This window comes from Crinia signifera, chromosome 2 (assembly GCF_055691185.1).
Source record: "Crinia signifera chromosome 2, ASM5569118v1, whole genome shotgun sequence".
Lineage (NCBI taxonomy): Eukaryota > Metazoa > Chordata > Amphibia > Anura > Myobatrachidae > Crinia > Crinia signifera.
Genome location: NC_139218.1, coordinates 98,125,438 through 98,150,765, shown reverse-complemented (window position 1 = coordinate 98,150,765; position 25,328 = coordinate 98,125,438). Strand labels below are relative to the sequence as shown.

The 25,328-nt window shown below is 43.0% G+C and overlaps 1 protein-coding gene across 2 annotated transcripts in view; it reads left to right on the top strand.

Annotated features, from left to right (window-relative positions):
* Positions 1 to 25,328, top strand: part of MID1 (midline 1) — a 352,642-nt gene that overhangs the window by 87,473 nt on the left and 239,841 nt on the right. The window lies entirely within an intron of this gene.

The following is a 25,328-nucleotide window of genomic DNA, read 5'->3' as shown; positions in this document are numbered from 1 at the left end:
GTCATTCTTTCCAAAATGACATTTCTGTTTGATTTCACTGGTAAACTACAGTATTGTTTACATCCAAAGTGCCTATTTATCAAGCGCTACTAATTACATTGTGTATTTGACATAACCTAATGCTAGTTGAAAGATTTGTCCATTGATATTGTTAGATTGTATTTTTGTAAGCATCTATCACTAAATGCATTTCTGCTACTTCATCTTGGATGTCATCTCACCACCTGAAACTTAATATTTCCAAAACAGAATTAAGTATATTTCCACAAACCAATAGTATATATTAAGCTGATAGCTCTACAACTGTTGAGAACGCAACAATCCTACCCTACAAGTTTTCTGACTGTGGGGGAGATTCTCTAAGAATCTCCGCCCCCCTTCGCCGCCCATCGCATATTTAATTATCGCATATGTTATAACATATGCGATAATTAAGGCAAAGGACAGCTCTTGCGTTAAGAGCTGTCCTTTGCGGTGAGAGTCGCTGGGTCCCAGCAGGTCCCGGCGGCTCCCCCCTCTCTCCCACGTCCGGCGCTGCTGCTGCTGCGCCGGGCTCTCCTCCTCCCTGCACCCGGAAGAGGATCACTGCAGGGAGGAGGTCACAGGTCCGGGCAGCACAGCTCTGTGCTGCCCGGACACAGGTGAGGGGGGAGGGGGCGATGCGGGGCAGCGGGGGGTCGGCGCGGGGCGGCGGAGGGTTGCGGTAGAAGCCCATTGACTTCTATGGGGCATCGCCAGATTTTTCTGGCGATGCCCCCCGCCGCAGTAACCCGGTGGGGGATGCTTACAGCATCCCAAAATGCGGTAAAAACCCCGATAACAGGGTTTTTACCGCATTTTTCGCTTAGAGAATCTCCACCTAAGTGTCATCCTTGACTCTGTACTGTCCTTGGTTCCGCAATTCAATCTGTCTCAAAATCTTGTTACATTGCATCTAAAAAACATATCCAAAATAAGACCATACTCTGTCTGGCTCTGTGGGATGTGGTATAATATATCTACAGGTTTTAGATAGACAGTCAGTAGCTCAACCCCATATGGCATATATGTTATAGGTTGACAGGGTCAAAAAGTCGACTCTTAATTGCTCCCAAACTGTATGTTTGAGTGAGGAAATAGTCAAAAATAGATTACAGAACATAAATAGTAACACATCTCCTGGCCAGGACGAAATACACCCTAGGATACTAAAATAATTGAGTTCTGTCATATAGCACTACCATTATATCTGATATTCGAGGAATTCATAAACTCAGGGACGGTACCAAGGGACTGGCACATAGCTTACGTAGTACCAATATGGAAGAAAGGTAGTAAAACTAACCCTGAAAATAATAGACCGGTCAGCCATACATCCATTGTGGGGAAAATATTAGACGAAATAATAAGAGATAGTATCCAAAATTTCTTAGAACAGGAGAAAGCGATAAGTAAGGCACAGCATGGGTTTGTCAAAAATAGATCAATTTAATTATCTTCTATGAGGAAGTGAGTAGGGGGCTGGAGCACCCGGAGGAAACCCATGCAAGTATGGGGAGAATATACAAACTCTGCACAGTTAGGGCCATGGTGAGAATAGAACCCATGACCTCAGCGCTGTGAGGCAGTAATGCTAACCATTACACCACCCATACCGCATGTAACCCTGTACCATAATAATCACTATTGGCCATTAAATGTGTCTACAAAAGACTGTAGAAAAGGATATGGCAAGAGGAGACATTTGGGAAATTAGCATAGATTGTTAGTGTCACATGGAAACAAAGAATTTGATGGCAGATAAGAACCACTTGGCACTTCTAGTTTTAACCTTTAGGTAACCTCAACCCTTTTTGATGCTTAGTTCTTAGTAAGTATATTGATATTCCTATTCCAAGCATGTGTAAAATGTTCTATTGTCGTAGCCTCAACCACCTTAGATGGGAGGCTATTCCACACATCCATTACCATTTCTGTGAAGTACTGTCATTTTCCTTACCTGTACCTACCTCCAGTTTCAGCACATGTCCTTGTGTTCTAGTAATTTTCTTCCTTTGAAGAATGTTTTCCCTTCTGGACTTTGTTAAACCCCTTGATGCATTATACAAAAGGAAATATGCAGCATGTTGTACTTGTGTTACGGACAAAATGAAAGCATTTCTGGTCATAATATGCAGAATATTCACATAAAGACCCGATACCTATATCCGCTGCATCATAGTTACACTGTTCCAAGGATTACTGTTAACAGTATCCCATAAACCAGGCATATTCAAACTATGGCCCTCCAGCTGTTGTAAAACTACACATCCCAGCATGCCTTGCCATAGTTTTAGCATTCCCTAATAGCAAAACTGTGGCAAGGCATGATGGGACTTGCAGTTTCACAACAACTGGAGGGCCATAGTTTGGACATGATTGCCATAAACAGTATACTATAGATGAGACTGTATAATCAACTGGATAGATTTCAAACCATCTGTTCTTATTTGTTTTCTGTATCACTCAACACTCAGTAAACCTGCCTATAGTAGTTTATTGTAGTTTATTACCCTTTATTATACTGGGAGAATAGTGCATCTGAGCAACTTCACAGGTAAGCAGCCAACCATTTTCTTAGACTTGGTCATGTGATGCAATATTCAGAAAAGTGTTTTGTTAAGTCTGTATTTGTGCATGTTACAAAATTCTATTTTCGGTAAAAACATCCTGTATATTAGCGATGTTTCCTTTCAATGGCCCTTATTCTGATTGACGCGTACTTTTCCGCATACTTTCGGATCGCGTCTTTACGGCGTCTGCGCATGCGTGGAGAACGCAACGCGCATGTGCCACGCCTTGACACCGTACCTGTTCGGGCAAATCCCGTACAAAACTGTTCACCGCAATCAGTCGGGAAATATGGGCGTATTATGGGCGTCATGCGGAATGACACATGGGCGTAGTTTCAAAGTGGGCAAAACGGGGCGGAAACATGAGCGGACACGGGGGAGTACACTTATGTTGGGGGGCGTGCATTCGGATACCACTCCGAATGCACGCGAACAAAAAGGGAAGAAATGTGCGGTGTCCAAAAGGCTAGTATTGCTTAGCGGACACCACTCGTTCCTGCGGTAGGCGAACGGACCGCCTAATGACTACAAGCATTAACACCTGAACCCAATAGAATCGACTCCTTTACTCATTACTCACTAATAGGACGCTTGTCAGTGCTTTAATTGAAACCATTGCACTTCAATTGCTGTAAGGGTTAATGTGTGCAATGCATGTGTTAGGCATGCTTGTAAGGATATATTGGCATCTAATTGATTCCAATTCCAAATAAGCATTTTTGTATGAGGATAGGTAATTGAATAAGTGGGTCATGTGATGTATTGCAGAATAGACATAATAGTGGGTTGTTTGGCGTAAATACACCGCTTACGTGCGGAAGCACCGCTTGCCTCCCGTTCGGATGCGGTATTCCCGTGCATACTCTGTAATACTCTGTAATACCGTGCAGAATCGGAGTGATTCTCCCGCACACGCATGGTTTGTATGTCGTCCGTAAACACGCCCTGTTCTTAAAGAGTGAGTCCGTCCGAATGCGGAGGACACGTGGGCGTTTCTACGGACGATGGCCGCACGCGGCAGCACACCGTGGCGTGCGGACCGCACCGTAAGAATTCGGGAATATCCGCACCGATCAGAATAAGGGCCATTGTGAGAACATGAATTAGTATCCTATTTTACAAGAGGATTTATTCTGCTTTCTTGGGCTTCTACAAAGATCTGCAATAGTTTTAAAACTAGACTAATATAAATGTTTTCTCTTCACAGCATAATCCGACTGGAAGTAATCATTGTACCTGGCTCTGGGGATAGCTCAGAAAGCCATGAAATCTTTAACACTGTGGTTCACACATAGCCACAGTTGGGTGTACAGTTATGAGATACAGTATACAGTATTCCCGTTTGAACTTCATCCCTTCCTTCCTGGCTCGGGCAGGGCTATTATATCTGAAAGACATGCCTGTGGCATTTTATGGCCTTTTAAATTGTGACTGCCTCCAGATGCATGCTCAGAATTCTGCAGAGGGAATGCAAGTGCTATTCAGCTGCCATTTTTTATACATTCTGCTTAGAAAAAAAGCTATTACTGAATGCTACAAGCAGAAAATGTTTCCCTGTTACCCCTATATCGATTTTTTATGGACTTAAAAAAGTAAAAAAAAAAATAATTTGGGGGGTTCAATAAGAAATTAAAAAGGTTAAGGTGTGAATATAGTCTGTTGCCTTTTCTGACAATGTTCTTTATGTGCTATTATTACTATGTGTTAATTGAGTGTCTACGTGTCTTGTTTTATGTGTGTGCGCTCCCCTTTCTCTCAGCACAGGACCTTATTTACAGTAATTTGCATCTTATTTTGCATTTATTTGCATCTTTGCGACCAATTCAGAGTCAGTCAAATATCCAATTCCAAGATACAACACCTTCCCCATTGGTTGCGGATTGAGATGAAACTGGAATGCAACCGGAAATGGGATTTCAGGATACATTGGCAAAAAGTGCAACCTAATAGTATACAATGCAATTACATAGCAGTCAACAGATTAAAAACATCCAAGAGGAATTGGTCATGTATCATGCGAATAGTGTAATACTAAGATCTAACGCCTGTCCCTGCCTGTCTATCTCCTAAATCATTGAACATTGCTTTGGGTCTCAGTTTGTCCCCCACTGGCTCTCATTTCTGCATACATTCTGGCCGCACTCATTACCTGTCCCTTCTCCAGGTTGTGAAGAATTAGCATTTGACCCATTCAGCAAGCACAGACGCTTGGCTTCCTGGTAGTGCAGACATCAGGGACATCATTATCTGTGGTTGCACGCTCTATAAGTTAGTGGTAAAGTGGCAAAGACGTGATGTTTAGCCCCCTAGAGCAGTGATGGCTAACCTTGACACTCCAGCTGTTGTTGAACTACACATCATAGCATTTTTTTTGTTTTGCTCTTTGGCCATGCTAAAAATGATGTAGGGTATGCTGGGATGTGTAGTTCAACAACAGCTGGAGTGTCAAGGTTAGCCATCACTGCCCTAGAGAAATATAGTATAGACCAGGGCCAGATTAACAATGGGGCAGATGGATCTACAGCTCTAGGCTTACACATAAAAATAGGCGAATCCTCATGACAGTGTGATGACAACAAGCTGTTTAGGGGGTATTCACGACTGTCGATCCATCACAACAGCCGTGACCCTGGCCCTTTTTTGTTTTGCTCAACCACAAATCGCCACACGGGATTCAATGACCCGCATGCCGATTGGTGAAAAGGGCCGTGCCCGCGTAAATGGCCGTGGATTGTGGAGGTCGTTCTCGGCAAAATGGGCCCGACAGCTTGAGCCCATTTTGTCGATCCGACTCTTCAATGCTGTTGGGCAAGACAGCATTGAATAGGCGCCGCTGCCCCAGTCAGAAATAGCGGCGGGGATTGAATGCCCCTCTTAGTCTGCCATACAGTCACCAATAAATCAATATTTCTAGTTTTCTTACAAAATATAATGTGTTTGGTGAGACAGTGGGTCTGATAGTTTAGGGGGTGCACACAATCACACAGCAATGACCACACCCAAACAGCACTGATACTCAAACCCAGTTCCCATGCACCTGGTTGCTTCAAAACTTCACCACTCCCCCATACGTCCCGTGGCATATGGTCCTCCTCTCCTAAGGCTGTCTCACTTCCCTTGCAGTGGGAGCTGTTGGAACATGTGCCCAGTTTTCCACTGCATGTAAAAGTGGGAAACAACAGCCTTACATAATTATTCTGTAGCTTGTTTTTTATTTTTATTAACATATATTCTTACAGTAACTACTTGCTCTACACAGCTTTACTACTACTGGGAAAAATAGAGTCAAAGTAAAGGAAAATTTCTCTAGGGCGATAAACATTACGTTTTTAGCTATGGACAAAGACAAAGAGGTAAGAAAGTCGTGTTCATAAGCAATCAATCTGTAGGGAAAACATTTCCTACTGTACTATTACAAGTAAACCAGCTTGGTGTGAAATGTAACCGCAGGAAACATCACTCCAAAATTCTGCTTACTATTACTTTTGAATCCATAATTAATTACTTTTTCTTTTTCTGTAGTCCTGTCACTCTCTTTCGCTTATTTATGTCATACGAGAAAAGGGACATTGGGACTGTCTTCACATCAGATCTCACTTGCACTAAGCTACATAAATCCCCAGCCCTGAGGCTGGAGCCTTCTTATATGTGTCTGACTTGCCTAAGCTCAGTAGAACTTACAAGAAGTGAATAAGGTAAAAATGTGATTCTTAAATAGTAATACAAGATCATTTTACTAATGCACAAAGCTAACACTCATATGTGTCCATATTATAGGCATGAAAGTAAGAAGTTGCCCATGGCAACCAATCAGCTACAATATGTATAATTTTATAGAATGTACTTCATAAACGTTTGGTTGCCATGGGCAACTTCTCCACTGGCCTACTTCTCAACTCATTTCACTGCTTCATAAATAGACCCCAGTATGTGTAAATAAAAATAAACTAATGTTCCTTCATGTGAAATCTACATTTTCTTTTTTAAGTTTTCTGAAAACTTTTGCAGATTAAAGAAAAATATATAACAGGAATTAGAAATATTACACTGGCTGCAGATCAATTAAACAATGTTGCGTCATTGCCAAAAAAAAAGGTAGGATAAAGACTAAACAACATTATTTGAATATTAAAGAAAAGGCACTTATGCCTTTCAAAATCCCTTAGATCTTAAATGACCCACTTGTTAGTTTAAAGCAGTTTATTAAGTTTAAATTCCTGCCTTTGGGTGGGTACATATGAAAAAAAATGCCATTATTAGTTTCAATGGGATGTAATGATGTCATACCTTCCAAAATGACCCATTCCATTAGGTACAAAATGCTCTGTTTCTGGACTTCCCTGTTACTTATATGATTGCCATCACCTGTGTTGACACACCTTTCTTGTAGATGAGCTAGATCAACACAGGTGACGGCAATCATAAATTAAGAGATAAGTCCAGGAACAGAGCATGTTGTACCTAATGGAGAGGGTCATGTTGGAGGGTATGTGAAGTCCGAGTTTGTCGTACATCTATTTTAAAGGGGTAATCAATTACATGGCATGAATTTGTCTTGTAAATGATTGCCCCTTTAAAAAATATCCAATTTAGCCAACATCCCACACGTCCACTGAACTCGAACTTCATTACATCCTGCCCAATATATTCAAAGGGGAAATGTATTCACTCTCTGAATATGCAGCTCTGCTTCAACAGTTTTTTCAAAAGTCAATATGAACAGTGAAAGACAGGCTTGGAATGTCCCACAGAGGTACAAGGGAAAGCCCCCAATGGGCCCCACTGCCTGGAGGCCCACCTCCTTGTGGGACTACGGTGGATTATCTACAGTGCATTGTCATTATTGATCTACGATATTACCATACATACACTAGCAATATTTGATATATATATATATATATATATATATATATATATATATATATATATATATATATATAATGTAGATCTACGGACTGGCACTCTCCTTGTTGCGGCAACTGCCCTGGTGCCGTGCTAAACAATAGACAAATGGACGAAAAAAGCAGGCACTCCAGGGGCTTGGTTTGATGCAAAAAATCTTTTTTGCATCAAACCAAGCCCCTGGAGTGCCTGCTTTTTTCGTCCATTTATATATATATATATATATATATATATATACATATATATTTATCAAGGGGCCCAGACCATGCATTCTCTAATGGTTAGCCATACCACTGTGGCAGCTGACCACACCCTAAGCCACCTAAGCCACACACCTACACACCTTTAGCCACACACCTAAACAAGGGCCTCTATCGCTGCATCTTCAAGTGGGCCCTTCATCACAAGCTTTTGTATGTAGCGCACAAAAGACAGACAGCTTCATTTTTACACTGCAATTTTACATTTTAAAACACATCCAAGTCAAATTTTAATACCTACCACACCAGCTAGGTAATTTGGAAATCATAGACTGTTGGTAGATCTTGAGGACCAGTTTGCCACCCCTAGTTTAAGGGTTCAAATGCACATCTATCTAAAAGGGTGTTAATACATCCAAACGGTTTTGTTAACCATACTGTACATGATCCATGAATCCTTCCCAAGCTGCACATATTGATATCACAACATTTCTGCCTTACAAGGCAATCTTTTATGCAATATATAAAAAAAAACATATTTTATAACCAAATAAATATACTTTAAATCCAAGTATAAAAGAGTAGCCCAATATGTCCATCTACAGCAATTTCCAGATTAAAATGTCTATGCGGTGAAGGCTAATGACTATAATAAAACAGAAAGTCAGATATAAGTAAAACAAATAGTAATTGTAACCTGTTAGTCCAGTTACCGAGACATAGCTACATATGTGGATTCCTTTTCTTCTAGATAATGTTGCTATTTTAAATTCTGGCAAATTGATCTAAAGATATCAAAGCGAAATGGCAACTTCTGTTCTTCAAATCCGTTGCTGTCATTATAACAAGCTTTAGTGACTTTCAAACTGGAATATTTAACTGCTTTTCAAAATATGGCACAATTACTTTACTGTGGATAGTGTTTCAGTTCATGTTTTCTTGAATTGTGGTTTTCGTATAAGGAATTTAAATTACTAGCTAGGTAATTGCTAAATTTCCTCTGAGCTTGAATGAGATTTATTGAGCAAAAAAAATAAAAAAAATCTGAAAGTTATTTTGGACAAAAGTTTTTGGCTGGAGAATAGTAAAAGTTATCTGCTGGTTGAATTTAATGTGAAAATAGTCTATCTCGAGAACACCACAGCTATAGAAAAGTTAAGTACCCAGCTATAGATTCCAGATGTGAGGGATTGTAGAAAGTAACAGGATTGGAAACGCACCAATATACACTAGAAGAATCAGTACTATTGGAAATGGAAGATTATGTCCCAAACTGAAGAGTAACAGAGGTGTTAACAAGGGTACAATACAAAAAGACTACATTCTTTTTACTTTCAAAACATAATTTGTGTATATTTTAGATTGATTACTTTTTTTGAGACATGAAAGTTTTTCAAATTTTAGGTAACGTCATTGTTGTCTTGACAGGACGTTAAGAAAAGACAAGTAGCGTTATTACCCGAGAATGTGATAAGTCATTAGTTTTTATTCCTTTTTCATATTTTTTCAAATATAGGGCTTAATACATACAAGGACCTCATAAAGCACTCTTCAAGGCCTTAACATGTAATAGATCAGTGGAAATGTACACATCATTTTTACATCTCTGGAAAAGTAGAACTCTACAGTTTATTATACAAGAGGGTTTTTATGCCAAAAAGTGTAATTACGGCAACTGGAGGATATTTATTTTGGTAGTCACAACCTCTGATTTCCTAGACTATTCCAATTTTGATTCATTCTGTGGTAAGACCGCTGTTTAAAGACAAACTACATTATAAATAAAAGTGGTGCTTGCAGTGAGTTCAGAACTATGTTTTTAAAAGTTATGATATAATTGACAATCATGAATACAAAACGGAGAATCTCACATCATGTAGAGGAGAGCACCTTATTGGCTAGATGCAGTTTCACTGCCAGATGCACTAAGCTTCAAAAGTGATAAAATGGGTAGTGATAAACAACCAACCAATCAGCTCCTGCCTGACATTTTTCAAACACAGTCTGTGACATGGTAGGTAGGAGCTGATTGGCTGGCTGTTTATCACTCTCCATTTTATCACTTTTGAAGCTTAGTGCATCTGGCCCTCTGATCACATGCTACTGTCTTCTGAGACATCCTATCATATCTCAAATAACAAAGCAATCAGCATCAATTACAGTGATCAGCTTTATGTTAGAAGGAGGCGGACCCTTTCACATCATGTGGTAAATGTAATAGGGTGCAAGCAGCTGGAGGTGTGGGAGTTTGTCCAAACAAGGCAAAACCAAACTGATACAGTATGTCCATTCTCTGACAAATAACCACACCTCTGGCTTCTCGCACCATATTACATTTACCGCCATGTCCCTCTTTCCCATAAGCAATGCGGTCAACTATCCCTATGTTATACAGTAGCTATAGTGATAATTGATTTAAATGTCATACTGTATATGCTAGAACTATTAAGAGCCTTTGGTAAACCTTGAAATCTCTGCTAACCTACAGTATAATACATACTAATGGCATTAAACTAAAATAGAATAAATAATTAAAATGAGATACATAGACAGAATACAATCTGTAGCTATAGGTCTGCCCCTTATACTGTTTTCAGACCGCATATGCCGTGTCGCACCAAGGATTAGGAAACGGTCCCGTCCTCAGAGCGACACGGCATATGTTGTCTCAACACTCCGACACCGGGTCGGTGACATCACATGGGGAGGAGCTGAGCGGCGGCGCGTCACCGGGGACTTGGGAGGAGTCAGCACTTGGAGCTGACAGGTTGCCTCCTCTATACTGTGAACGGGACCCGGGTCGCTCGACTCACGCACCCGTTCACACTGCACTTGACATATGTAAGAGCTGTGTTCAACCCTGGTCATTACAAGGAACACGGCAACAACCCGGGTCTAGAGTGCGGTCTGAAAGCAATAGCAAGAGCTCTCTTTAAAGGGATATTGTAAAAATATATGGTACTCTTTACCTAGAACGGCGCCCATCGCGGTGATCGCGGCATCGCGGGCAGTACATAAACGGCCGCGACGCGATGCCCGCGATCACCGCGATTTTCCCATAGGGAACAATGTTAAAAAGCCTGATTGACCGCGATTTTGCATTCAATGCCTCAATGCCCGCGATTTTCCCATAGGAATCAATGTTAAATGGGCTACAGAGCCCAAATAGGCACAATTAACCCTTAAATGTCCCCCCAATTTTTGTACGCCACCCCACGATCCACGCCAACCCGAAGCGTGGCGAGCGCAGCGAGCCCGCGAGGGGCGGCGGTACGCGTCCTCCGACCTTTTCATGCCCTACTATCCACGTCGGCGTGGAGTTGAGAATAGAATAGTGTGGCGAGCGTAGCGAGCCACCGAGCCCGAAGTGTGGCGAGCGCAGCGAGCCCCGCGAGGGGACGCGGATACCTTCACAGGTAAACGCGTCCCCTCGCGGGCTTCACAGGTGTCCGCTTTTCGCCACGGATACCTGAGAAGCCCGCGAGGGGACGCGTATAACTGTGAAGGTATCCGCGTCCCCTCGCCACGCTTCGGGCTCGGTGGCTCGCTGCGCTCGCCACACTATTCTATTCTCAACTCCACGCCGACGTGGATAGTAGGGCATGAAAAGGTCGGAGGACGCGTACCGCCGCCCCTCGCGGGCTCGCTGCGCTCGCCACGCTTCGGGTTGGCGTGGATCGTGGGGTGGCGTACAAAAATTGGGGTGACATTTAAGGGTTAATTCTGCCTATTTGGGCTCTGTAGCCCATTTAACATTGATTCCTATGTGAAAATCGCGGGCATTGAGGCATTTTAAAGTAAAATCGCGGTCAATCAGGCTTTTTAACATTGTTCCCTATGGGAAAATCGCGGTCATCGCGGGTACACGATTTTGATGTACCCGCGATTTACCCGCGATGCCCGCGATGACCGCGATTTTTTACCCCCGACGCCCGCGATTCTAATCGCGGGCGCCGTTCTAGGTAAAGAGTACCAAATATATTTATGCATTTGTAAATGTTCTTAAACAGTAATTGATACACACACACAAAAAAGAATCAGAACCGATACAATTGTGGTATATAATAAATAATTTATGTGGTAATGAAAGCTTAGTGAGCGATACCACAGAGAGAGATAAATTGCAAACCAATATGCCCCCAACTGTAATTTTTCAAACACAGTCTGTGACATGACAAAAGTTGGTTTGTTGGTATCTCTACAAGATTTGATAACTCTCCCCCAACATGAGGCCACATATCTTACTGATAAACTGCAACTCAATGTAGCAAATTGTGTGAGCCCCACTTAGTAGATATATCAAATTTCAATAGGAAAAGCCTAACACTTTGTTCTTCTAAGCATGAATTGTTATCAAAATGGAATTTGGCAACAGTATACTATATATAGCATCATGGCCTTTAGAAGGATTAACCCATAAAGGATATACAAATCCTAACAGATACCATGTTTGGCAAGTTCATAAGAACACTGTTGCAGAATTAATTAGGAATAAGCTGTCCCACTTTAGAGTTCAATCAACAATGAGCATGTTGCTAGAAAATGACTGTAACCAGAGTCCCAATGCCAAGGTCCTGCTAACACAGGGCCTTATTCGAGTTCACTCTTTCTGACAAATTCCTTCTTAGCTGGACAAAACCATGTGCACTGCAGGGGGGCAGATGTAACATGTGCAGATAGAAATAGATTTGGTGATTTTTTTGTGATTCTGTGCAGGTTAAAACTGACTGCTTTATTTTTACAATGCAATATAGATCTCACTTTGAAGTAAAACCCCACCCAAATCTAATTAGATCTGCACAAGTTACAAATGCCCCACCTGCAGTGCACATGGTTTTGTCCATCTAAGAAGGATTTTGTCAGAAAGAGTGAACCCGAATAAGGCCCACTGTGTGGAACTAAGCAATAAGGGTTACAACTTTAGAAAGGCAGCAATCTATAACTGTAAATGTATTACATATTAGGGGGTATGGATCATTCGTCAGACAGCAGCTAGGTCAACAAGCATTAGGTCGACACTACTAGCCGCCGCCCCGCCAAGCACCCCTACCCCCCGCCCCGCCGCCCATGCAAACCCCCCCTCAATCCCCCACAACCTTACCTATCGCGTTGGTCCCGGCAGCTCCGTTCTTCTGCTGAGGACCACCAGAAAATGGCCTCCCCCATACAGCAGACAGTTTTAGAGAACAGTGTGCTATATGGGGGCTGCCATTTTCTGGTGGTCCTCAGCAGAAGAACGGAGCCGCCGGGACCAGCGAGATAGGTAAGTCTGCGGGGGATTGGGGGGGGGGGGGTTAACTATAGCACTGCAGCCCCCGGCGCCCCCACATGCACAGTGCCCCCCCGCGGCACCGGGGGCTGCGGTGCTATAGTTACGCCGCTGACTACTAGGTCGACATGACTGAAGGTTGACATGCAGGAAGGTCGACATGACTGAAGGTCGATATGGGTTAGGTCATTAGGTAGACACAAGCATTAGGTCGACATGGAGAAGGTCGATAGTCAAAAGGTCGACATGGGTTTTTCACTTTTGTGTGTCCCAAATTTTGACACAGTCAACATGGACACTGAAGCATAGCGCCACGTCCCATCGCATGGCTCACTGCACTCGCCATGCTTTGGGCATGGTGCCTCACTGCGCTCGCCATGCTTCGGGCACGGTGCCTCACTGCGCTCACCATGCTTCGGGCACGGTGCCTTGCTATGCTCAGCTCCCACCAAGCCCTGGTGGATGGTAGGACATGATATACCGCCTGTCGGCACATGTCGACTCAAAAAAAGTAAAAAAAAAAACATGTCGACCTTTCCCATGTGGACCTAATGTTTGTGTCGACCTAATGACCTGTCCACCTTTTGACTGTTGTCCTTCAGTCATGTCGACCGTAATTCATGTTGACCTAGTGGTGTCGACCTAATGCTTGTATACCTAGTGACCGTATCCCATATCAGGAGAGAATATACAAATGTGTAACACGTGAAATAGACTACTGTTATTACTGTCAGCGAGAGATGGCTTAATTTACTAGTAGAAGAGCATTTAAATCTAAAACACACAATGAAACAGATTGTTTAAACAATGAATATTAGCATTGCATCCACCATTGTCTCTGGATAAAAGAATAAGCAAAAGCAAATGTTTGAGGATTGGAAAATATTGTTTTAAAGATATTTCAAATCTTTCCCATGACGTGTTTTACTCCTGGGGTTTTCATATTCTCATACTTCTACTTCTACTGTACATAACAGTAGCCAAGGAGGGCGGAAAGACAAGCACCGCATGACATAGAATTGACGTGTGCTTCTCTGGGGTCTCTTAAAGACAGCCGCTCCTTTCAGAGAGTTCATATAACTGGGATGGTCTTCTAACTTTATGGGGAGCTCTAAATGGAGGCTAAAAGTTGGTTCCTTAGGTTTTATTTAAGTTTAAATTGCAATAAAAAATACATGGCTTTTTCTGAATGTAAAGTATCTCTTGAAATGAGTAAAGCCCCATACACACTACAGCAGTCATTCCCAATATGTGCACCTAGGTTCCCTGGGGTGCCTCGTAGCACTTGCAGGGTTGTCTCAGGTCCAGAACCAATTCAAATTATTTATGGCCAATGAAATAGGCAAACTCAGTTCAGGCAATTATAAAATATGTGACTTTATTCTGGCTCACTCCTGGCAAATTCCTACCCCACCTGCAGTGCACATGGTTTTGTCCATCTATGAAGGAATTTGCCAGAAGGAGTGAACCAGAATAAGGCCCAATGTGTTATTGGTACTTTTATATGGCTACGCCCCTTCCCCATGAAGCCACTCCTCTACATTTTTGATGCACATCTGCGGCGAGCCCTAGCCCAGCTTTGACTGTGGGGGTGGGGCAGCCACCAATCAACTACTGGCACAAGGCACCAAAATGGCTACTTATGGAAATGGTGCTGTGTAAGGTGAATAACATTGTGCTACTGTGTGGTTTAATTTGGAATGGGAGTACTATTGTGTGGCCATGCCCTTTCCTTGTAAGACCACACTTTCTTTCGGTGTGCCCTGTTCCTTTGTAAAGTATGGTAGGGCGTAAATTTACAGTATGCAGGAGGGCGCCAAACACCTTAGCAATGGCCCTGGGAGCAGGCCAACTTCCCACATACTCTGCTCCTCATGTGCCACCACCGTTACCCTGGTGACAGTACAACAAAGGTGCAGGCAGAGGCAGGAGTGCTAAAAGGAGTATAAAAGGTAATAAATGAGATCCTGTCATGTACAATATATACTTATATTTGAGCTGATATAGCTACTTAAAACGGGATGTATAGGAGTCACATGGAGCAGTGGTCATAACTATATATGAGATTATGCTGATGCTGATTTGAAAAGCTGGTCTGAGACCAAGTTTCAGATGAGTGGCCATCGTCTGCTGCATTGTGAAGCAAGATGGTCACTCACAGGCAGCCACAGAAACTCCCGCCTGGCTCCCAGCCCACTGCTGCCACTCACCCATACTGCCTCCAGCCTCTTGCTCCAGGCCCTTCTTCTACTGCTGCCTTTACCCCACACTAGCTGCAGCATATCTCATTTGGCTCCTGGCTCCTCAGCTACTGCTGTCTCTCACCCACGCACTGGCAGCAGTGTCTCCCATCACACTCCTTGCTGCTCATCACTGTTGGCTTTCACTTTGCTCAGGCCACAGACGGATGTCTCACAACTTCCACAGAGCAGTGAGTAGAGTGGCAGCCAGCCAGGTGATAGGGAGTGGGGGGTGCACCACTGATTACAATAAGGATACCGCTGGGCAATGAAAGTGAACATCAGGAGACAATGGAGCCAGTGCCGCCTTTAAGGCTGGAGCCAGGTGGCAGATGACTCCATTGCCTCTGGGAGTTCCACCACTGATGTTGCTACAGGCAGGGGCGGATTGGCTGATGAAACCGGCCTGGGAGAGCAATGCGCTGGGGGGGGGGGGGCGGCAAGGGGTGGAGGTGGTATGTGCCGGGGGGGGTGGGGTTGGGGGGTTTGGTGGAAACGGTATGCACGGGGGGCGGCGGAGGCGGTATGCACGGGGAGCTGGTGGCAGAGACAATATGCGCCAGGGGGGTGGCGGCATGCCCGGGTGCGTGTGGGGTGGTTGGGCGGCTGGGGGGGGCTGGGCGGCTCACCTGCTGATGCTGCTCTTCAGCTGCTGGGCGGAGGGGGAAGAACGGGCGCTGGGAGGTGCTGCGCGCGCATGCGCAGCAGCCCTCCCGTGGCCATTTTTGATATGGGCAAATTGCTGCGGCGGCTGCCCGCGACCCCGGCCAGCCCAGGGGGGAGCGCGGCCGGCCCCTTTTAATTAGTTTTGGGCCGGCCCACCGGGAAATGCCCCGGTACTGGTGGGCCAATCCGCCCCTGGCTGCAGGCATTATATTCTTGGAATTGTATTCAATGGGGTGTCACTGGATCTAAATTGATCACTATTTTATGCGAGTTTCCCCTTTCTTTTTTCATATCTTTAAATATTTATTCTATGCTGCTCTCCCCATATAGTCTGGGTACACTGAGAGCTGCTGCCGCTTGATAATACAGCAGTGTGATAATAATATAGCATTTGTAAATATCTGCTGTAGAATTGCAATACACATTAACTCCTTTTGCTAAGACACTTACAATTCTGATACAATAATCACAGCATGAGTGAGAACACTATTCTGTTTCAATGTGAGTCTCTATCTCTCTACTCTAAATGCTATACTGCCACAATGTGCTATAGTCAATTACATTTCTGTATACATTCTATCTGACTGCCACATATGCATTATAAATCATATTTTCAGGATCACATAACAGCCCAATAATAGCCTACGGCCGTTTCACCCATAAGGCTTTGTCAAGGCATCCTATATGTGGCAGTCAGACTCTACACCTCTCTACAAAACTTCAAACAGGCTCTCAAGACCCACTTCCTCACTTAGCCCAGCCAAACCTCACCTTAACCCTCTGTTCCATGCTCACTGTCGAGCCATGTGAGGGTACATATTACAGTATTTGGGGTCCATGTTGACATCGACACCTAAAAAAACCCATGATATGTGTTGACCATTTCTATGTTGACCATATGCGTGTGTCGACCCTTTGACCGTGTCATCCGATTGCATGTCAACCTTTTTCCTGTGTCAACCTTTCACTGTCGACCAATAGTGGTCGACCTAATGACTGTCAACATTGTTCCAGTCAACCTAATGATTCACACCCCAGAGTAATGGTGCCCTCTCCAATGTTTGAGCACTTTGTTCACGCAATCCTCCGTTCAATCCATAACAAACTGCTTTGTTCTCATTGCTGTGTGCATTGGATTATTTCCTCATTTAGTGAATTTATCCCCAAGTATGTGCATAGGGAGGGTGTCTTTCAATTCTGCTGTTGTCCTAAAGAAAGTACGTAAGCAATGTTTTGGTGTGACTAATAATGGTTCTCGAGTTTCATCTAATTATGTAGATATTAACCAATAACAAATTAGTGGTTTTAAAAATACAGCATTCCTTAGTAGTTATAGAAAAAGTCATTCATGTATCTGTTTTCACGATAAATAAACGTTTTGTTTCAGATAGTTCATTTATACAAAATCATGTCTGTATAGATAGAGTTCTATTTGATCCAGCAGCTTATGATAAGACAATGCTTTGAATTCCTGACAAGAGCAACAGTCTGACAGTTTGCTGTGATCTCACTGCTGTACATCAATCGCACAAGGGAACGGAGGACCACACTCAAAGCAAGTCCTGTCGTAGTGTGTGTGGATTGCAGCCAAGCAGCTTCCTTAGAACTGGCTCATGTATGACAAATGCACAAAGCTTGTGTAGGTCAGCGGTGTTTCATGTGAGCAAAAATATCACTCAGAGAACATCTATGACCTTTCTGTACTTTAGAAGTAGGAAAACTAAATAGTGCTGAAATTCCACAGAGTGTAGTAAGCTAATCTATTAGTGTTTCCTGCAATTACACAGAAAAAATTGTTCGCTCTCACTACACAAAAATGAACATAAGAGTAGCAAAGGGGTTGTCTATCTATCCTGTATTTTAGAACTAAAGGTGCGTACACACGGATGGATTTGGCAAAAGATCTGGGCGTTACCGACCGATTGAAACGACCAATCGCCCAAATCATTCCGTGTGTATGAACGATATATCGGACGATGTGCGTACCCGACGGTCGTTGGTAGAGGTCGCTGATCTTTCCTGCATGCAGAAAGATCAGCGACCAATCATTAACAATGTGTACCAATCGTTTCATGTGATACGTAGGATCGCATGGAAAAAAATCTGTTTACATGGCTGGTAGCTAGGAAAGTTGAAGGAAACAGTTTCCTGATAATGTGCATGTATAAATATGATCTTTGTTTTTTTTACAGTTGGCTTAACTTTTGAAGCTTTTTCTTATATGCTACACCTAAACTATGAGTCAACGCCAAGTTATTTCTATCATCAGACGGAAGACACGCACATATGTGTCCAAGTCTTGTCTTGTTAATGGGTTTTGTTTTAATTGTGAAACATTTTGCAGATGTTGACGAATAAGGAATTTTGAAGGATTGTTATGTCTGCTCTTTTTACATGCTCCACTTTATCTAAATTGGAAACTGTGCATGTTAAATTATATACTTTGTATTGCTCAACCTGTAATAGATCAGTAATACATATATTTATTGACAATATAGCACAATAGAAGAAGTAGAAAGGGGCAGGCAATTCCTCACAATCAAAACATGAGGACAAAACATAGGGCTATAAACATGTATGTTGAACATATAAGTAAAAAAGAAGTAAAAGGCGAGAGCAGGAAAAAGAGAGAGATGGGAAAGTCATAGACAAACACAGGGGGTGGTTAAGTTGTCCAGAAAGCCCCCTTTCCCCTTTCTCCTGCAGTGGCTCAAATCATGACCACAATTTTTCTAATACTATTGATATAACATGTAGTTTAAGGGATGGGACAGATATACAGGTCGAGTATCCCGTATCCGAGTATCCGTTATCCGAATTATTCCGAAATACGGACATTCCAGAAAGTGAAAAAAAATTTTTTTTTTGCTAAAAACTCACTGGGGACATTTGTAACAGCATCACTGGGGACATGATATGTAACTGGCACTATATATGTGCAAGACAATGATTGCTTGGCATTCAAATTCAGTGCTGAGATAGTACACACATTTTGTTTCACGTTTTGAAACCTTGTTTTTTGAACAATTAAAATATATTTGTGTGTATTTTATGTGGTAATAAAATATATTTGTGTGTATATTATGTGTTTATACAGCATACATGCAAGATACTTCAAAATACATCATTGAAATATTAAAATATTCCGAAATACGGAATAATCCGTTATCCAAAATTCTCCTGGTCCCGAGCATTTTGGATACGGGATACTCAACCTGTACTGTGAATTCAAAATGACAGAAGGTTATTCTGCCAGGTCGACTCTGTGTATGGATTTGAGCGCACAATCAGTGATCCCTACAAAAGCCAATCAGCAGCTGCCAACAAAAAGAGGAGGTTTAATATAAGGTAAAATCATTATCCTATCTCGTACTACAGGTACACCACCAATTTTCAGGCACCTTTTTTAGGGCCCAATTTACACTGAGCATACGGCTGCAAATTTTATCTTCATTAAAATACTCTCTTAATGCACTATCAAGCGCTCCTTCTCTTCCATGTTGTTTGTACAGATATATATATATAACAAATTTATATATATATATATATATATATATATGTGTGTGTATATATATATATATATATATATATATATATAATTAAATAACAATCAGTTCTGCTCCCTGGTAATCTTACATTTCATCTGGTAGGGCACCAATTTTTTACTGTGGCTCCAACACTTTAGAAGAATCATCAATCATTTTTATTCAATTTCAGCAGGTTAAGTTTCTTTTTGTTGTATTCTTGCCAACTCAGCAAGGGTTCCCTCTTGGGAAGCTGTTCTTTCCTAGACAGTACAGGAATCTGCAAAAATGAGATCTTGATGTCATGGTCCCTGATAGTCCTGATTAGACGCTCCCATGATGCTGCAGCCACCTTTAGCCTCCACTTCTCAGTCACTAAATTATCATTGTTAAAATAGTTTGTATTGACATCTCGGGATGAGCAGAAGTGGGGGAAGTACTGTAGTGATGTCATGTTGTGCATTGTCTTCAGGCAAACTCATCCATCACGCATTACAGTTTCCTCTCAGGGTCACTGAGGAACAGATTGGTTTATGTTGGATATAGTAATACTGTATGTTGATCAGACAGTGTCTGCAAGGCAGTACAGCTCCTGACAGACTGCTATATATTATAAGCACATATACATACTGCAAAGCTGAATAATAACTGTATACAGTTGCGTTTGAGTCATATTTTTATAGCAATGCTACCCCTTGCCTGTGACCTTTACACGGACATTCCATTTAATAAATGACATGAAAAGGTAGCTTTTTTTTCTCTCTGTGCAGAGTGTTTATCTTCGGGGATTGAAACCATGACTGCATGATAAATATCACACTTCATTTCTATTCATGTTCACTTCTTGTGGCAGAGTGAGACAAGTTCAGTATTGCAGCCAAATACATAAACACTTACACATATTTGGGACAGATTTTTTTAAGTCTGAGAAATGCTGAATTTTCTTGTCATGTTACATATGTTGTGTTTTCCATTATAAGTATGTTTGTGCCAAGGACCATAGTTCTATTCAGATGACAGTTTACATCCCCTTTCTTACCATCTGATGCTGTGTAGCTGGAATAACTATCCAGCAGAGGTTGTAAATCAATCTAGATCATATGTCCTAATTCACATTTGATCGCAAAGCACAATTTTTCTCAAATGAACAAAGCTAGTGGCGGCTCCAAAAGTGCGGCTGCCACACAGTCCAAAATTCAAGCAGGGGCGCCACACCACTCCTAAATTGCTAGGTGAAACGCACTGGTAGTTGGTTAGGCTCCTCTATTTGAATTTTGAACTGAGCAGCAGCCGCACTTCTGGAACCATCACTGGACAAAACCATGTTGGCCCCGATACACCTGAAAGACATTGCAACTAATCATGCAATCTTGAGGGATTGTATGATGGGGATGCGTTCAAAATCCCGACGGTCGAAATATGACACCGAAATCCTGACCGCCGCAATGCCGGTACTTTGTCCCTCGTTGGGTGTTCATGACACCCATAGAGGGAGAATAGCGCAGCGAGCCGGCAAGAGGGGGCCATCCACGGCCCCCCTTGTTGGCATTGCGGCGGTCGGTATTCCAGCGGCGGTATTTTGACCGTCAGGATTCAGAACCTGTACTAAAACAACAGCCGCTCTGATATATGTAAGTTACACAAAGAAATGGAAATATAAGCTATATTGAAAAAAATTCTCTAAACATACAGTAAGTACAATTATCATAATATGCCCAATGTGTCTCAAGCAAGTGTTGTATAAAGTGGGCCTCATTCAGCAAGGCCCACTAAAGTGCAGATATCATTACTCTGCGATCTCCACACTTATGTGCATGCCCTGTAAGGGGGGTGTCGACACGGCATTATGCCATTTTGCAATTGCATCATGGGGAGGGACCTGGCATAAAGAGTGGCCTTGCCCTATACTGGTTCAGCCCCCCACATACAAGTGGAAGGAGTTGTCATTTTATGATTTCTCACAAAACTAGAACTCATGCTAAATTAGGCCCTATATTGTTTATTTATATGGTACCACAAGGGATCTACAGTGCCCAAGTACAGAGTACATAAATGAATAAGCAAAATATGAAACAATGACTTACAGTTCAATATAATAAAGGAGAAGTACAGGATACTTAAACATAGGTGCACCAGCAGACAACACTGAAAAAGCTTCAGAGTGGCAGAAAACCTCCATAATTGGTGCCAGTGAAGATGATTTAAATAAGGAAGGAATAGCACATGAGGGAAGAGAGCCCTGCTTGTGAGGGCTCACTTTCTAAAGGGGAGGGGTAGACAGATAGGGGTGACACTGATGGGGTAGACAGTGAGGGTGGAACAATGGCTTAGGATGGAATTTTCCTGGGTTTGATGAACAAGTGGGACTTGAGAGCCCATTTGATGTTTTGTAGAGAGGCGGAGAGTCTGTTGGGGAGTAGTAGAGAATTCCAGAGAAAGGGAGCAGCACGTGAAAAATCTTTGGAGAGAAAGATAAGCCCGGCAACAGCACTGAGATTAGATTGAAGTGAAGATAAGTATTTATCAAGGATGCGCATTCTGGTAAAAGAAAGGGTCTGATTCTGGAAATGTTTTTGAGATGAAACTAGCAGGTTTGTGAGAGGTGCTGAATGTGTGGTTTTAAAGAGAAGGAGAAATCAAGGATTACTACAAAGACAGCGCACTTAGGGGTTAGAAGAGAGAGTAGTGCCATCAATAGATAATGAGACTGTGGGAGGTGAGGTTGGGCCGGAGGGAAGATGATCAGCTAGTATAGATAGTCTTAGATATGTTAACTAAGAAACCGCTGGGACATCCAAACAGAGATACTGTAGCAGAGAGACAGTTGAAAATACGAGTGAGGAGAACGGGGAGTGTAGTTAGGTCAAAGGAGTGAAGGTACATTTGAGTATCATCAGCATAGAGATGATATTGGAACTCAAAAGAGCTAATGAGTCCACCTAAAAAGGACATATAGTGAAAGAAAGGGAGAGGACCAAGAATAGAACCTGGGGGACACCTACAGAGTGGAAGTGCAGGTTGAAGTCATAAAAGGAGACAGAGTGGAATGGTCAGAGTGGTACAAGAACAAATAGGAGAGGGCGGTATTTGCCCTCTCCTGTCTGTCCTCCTACTACTTTGATCATTCCTTCTCTGTCTTCTGACTCCACCCATCCACTTCCACTAAAAAGGGAGTGAATGATTTGAAGAAGGAGAGGGTGGTCCATACTGTCAAAGATTTTTTGAGAATAGGGGACACGAATGCATACATGAAGGCAGAGGGAACAGTGCCTTATACATACACACTAACAGATCAATACTGTGGTGCTTTTTACTCATTGTACTACATGGAAGAAAACGAAATCTAGAAAATAAATATCTCCATTAATGGATCACTTAAAGTAAATTCCCAAACATGAGAATCCCCAGTCCACTCCGTTTGTGTGCTCTTCTTTTGTACACAGATATTGCAGTAATTTAATGCTTCATTTCTGGCAAGTATAATGCTCTTTACTTTTTCTAATGGCTGGTTCATTGTAAAGCAGCAGCTGCCGGTGTGGTACACAGACAAGTGTTGAAACTTGACCTTACTGAAAATTCCTGGTCTATCGACTAAGGTAAAAACTGAAAGTGACATTACACCCTTCAGCTGAAACAAGGTGATCAGTTTAATGGAACGTGTAAGCCAATTCTTTAATTGGTACTTATGTAATATCTGGGCTCTAGTTTTTCTTATGAGACTGCATCCCCTCGCGGGGCTCGCTGCGCTCACCACGCTTCGGGCACGGTGGCTCGCTGTGCTCGCCACACTATATAAAATCAACTCCAGGCGTAGTTGGATAGTAGGGTATGAAAAAATGGGGTGCATTTAGCATGGGAGCCCAGATAATACATAAGTACCCTTTAATTTATTTATTAGCATAGGGAGAGAGAGAGAGAGAGAGAGAGAGAGAGAGAGAGAGAGAGAGAGAGAGACCATATTAGCACAGCACTACACAAAGACATTTAATTATTTCCTGGTAGAGCCCTATAAGTACAAGTAAAGATAGTTTCTGGTTTAAGGCCCCCATACACAGGTACAACTTCAAGTTGAACTTTGATTTCCCTTGAAGTCCCCGGCAGCTTCCTGGGAGGGCTACATATGATTCAGCACTTGATGTGCCATTTTTTACATGCGATAAATTGCATGCAATTTATGCAGGGAACAGGCAGGGAACAGGCTGCGGTAGTGACAGGAGCCAGGAGATTTTGAATAGGAGTTTTTAATCCTCTGCCTGTCCGATGCTACTGCAGCCTCTCTCTCTCTCTCCTGCTGCCAACGAGGAGAGGATTGGGGGGTTCTATGCCAGAGCGAGGAAAGCGCCTCTCCTGCCCAGTGCTATCCCCCTCTGCAGACTCTGTGTGCCAGGTGCTGCACTGCTGTCAAACACCTACGGCCGGATCAGATGTGATGCCTTTTTAGCATTCGTGATGTGACACTGATCTGATCCAATAGATCATATGTGCTGCATGTACGGGAACATGCCTCAGATCCAACCTGCTGCCCCCAATTTGAACAGTTTTCCTCCTATAACTTTTCATCCGATATCTGTCAAAATCGGATCTGTGTATGGGCACCTTAAAGATGCAGTATTTGTGTCTGAGGGCATTGGATTCTGATAAATATAAAAAGCCCAAGATTAAGGCATGTGGGAGCACCCAAGCAACCCAACTATGGGGTCCCCTTCACTAAAATTGATGCCCCGTCACCACTATATTCCTTATATAGTCTGCGGATTGTTCACTCTCCACTGACCAGTAATGTTGCAGCTTATTACATCATGTCCAAGATGCTGCTGGGAACTTGCTCCTGACTAGCAGACATGGTGTAATAATTTGCAATGTTGCATAATGTTCGGCACAGCTATACTGTGTGGTATAATGTGTATAAAGGGTACTTCTGTGTATTTTAATGTGTATAAAGGGTACTACTGTGTGGTGTAACCAGGGCCGGTGTTAGGCACCAGAGCGCCCCAGGCTTTGCGATACGGCCGCCGCGCCCCTACCAGAGGGGGGGGGGGGTGGGAGATGCCGCGGTCGCACCACAGCGGGGTTGGGGTGGCGGGCCAGGGTGATGTGAATGCCGCCATCATTCCATGGGGGAGGGGGTAATGCAGCGGCAGCCGCCGAGGTTGCTGGGGGTGGGGGGAAAACCGCTCACCTGCATCCAGGTGGGTTCCGGAATCGAGGTTGCTGGGGGGAGTGACAAGCAGCCACTCACCTCCATCCAGGGGGGTTCCTTGCTGAGGACTACCACCCTCCAGTGGCCTAAAGCCTAAAGCTGCCTAGTGGTAGCGCTGGCCCTAGGTGTAACATGCTGGGCATTCCCGTGGGCCGATGGGGGAGTGCTGCTGACGTTACAGGACATCAGCGCCCGGCCCCTTTTTGTTGGACATCAAAGGAAATAAATGTCAGGAGAAATCATTAAAATGCAGGCAACTATCGAATGATTTGTCCTGCTAACTGATGCTTGCGAGGGGATGTGTGGTAACGAGTGGATTTGGCTGTGGGGGGGTACCAAGCGAAGCTGAATCAGGGCCCGAGTGTACAGAGGGGCAATCTATCCACAGCGATGTGCAAACCTTAGCATACAGTGAAATATTTGCATTTAATTGCTCAATCCAGGATAAATTGAAGCCAGCATAATAATTATAATAATAATAAAGAAGCAGAAAACAGTTCTATGCTGCCCATAAGCGTTTTAGTGATGTGTTTTGTCAGCCACTACAGTGAATACTGTCCAGGAGAAAGGGGAACTGGCATCAGTTTATCCCTGTTTTTAACATTACTATGTTTTGCTGCTTACTATCTGTATCATTCTAATACAATATTAGTTAATGGCTGGTTCATTGTTCCATACAGCATGCTAAAACTTTACCGGTACTTATTATCTGGGCTCCCATGTTAAATGCACCCCA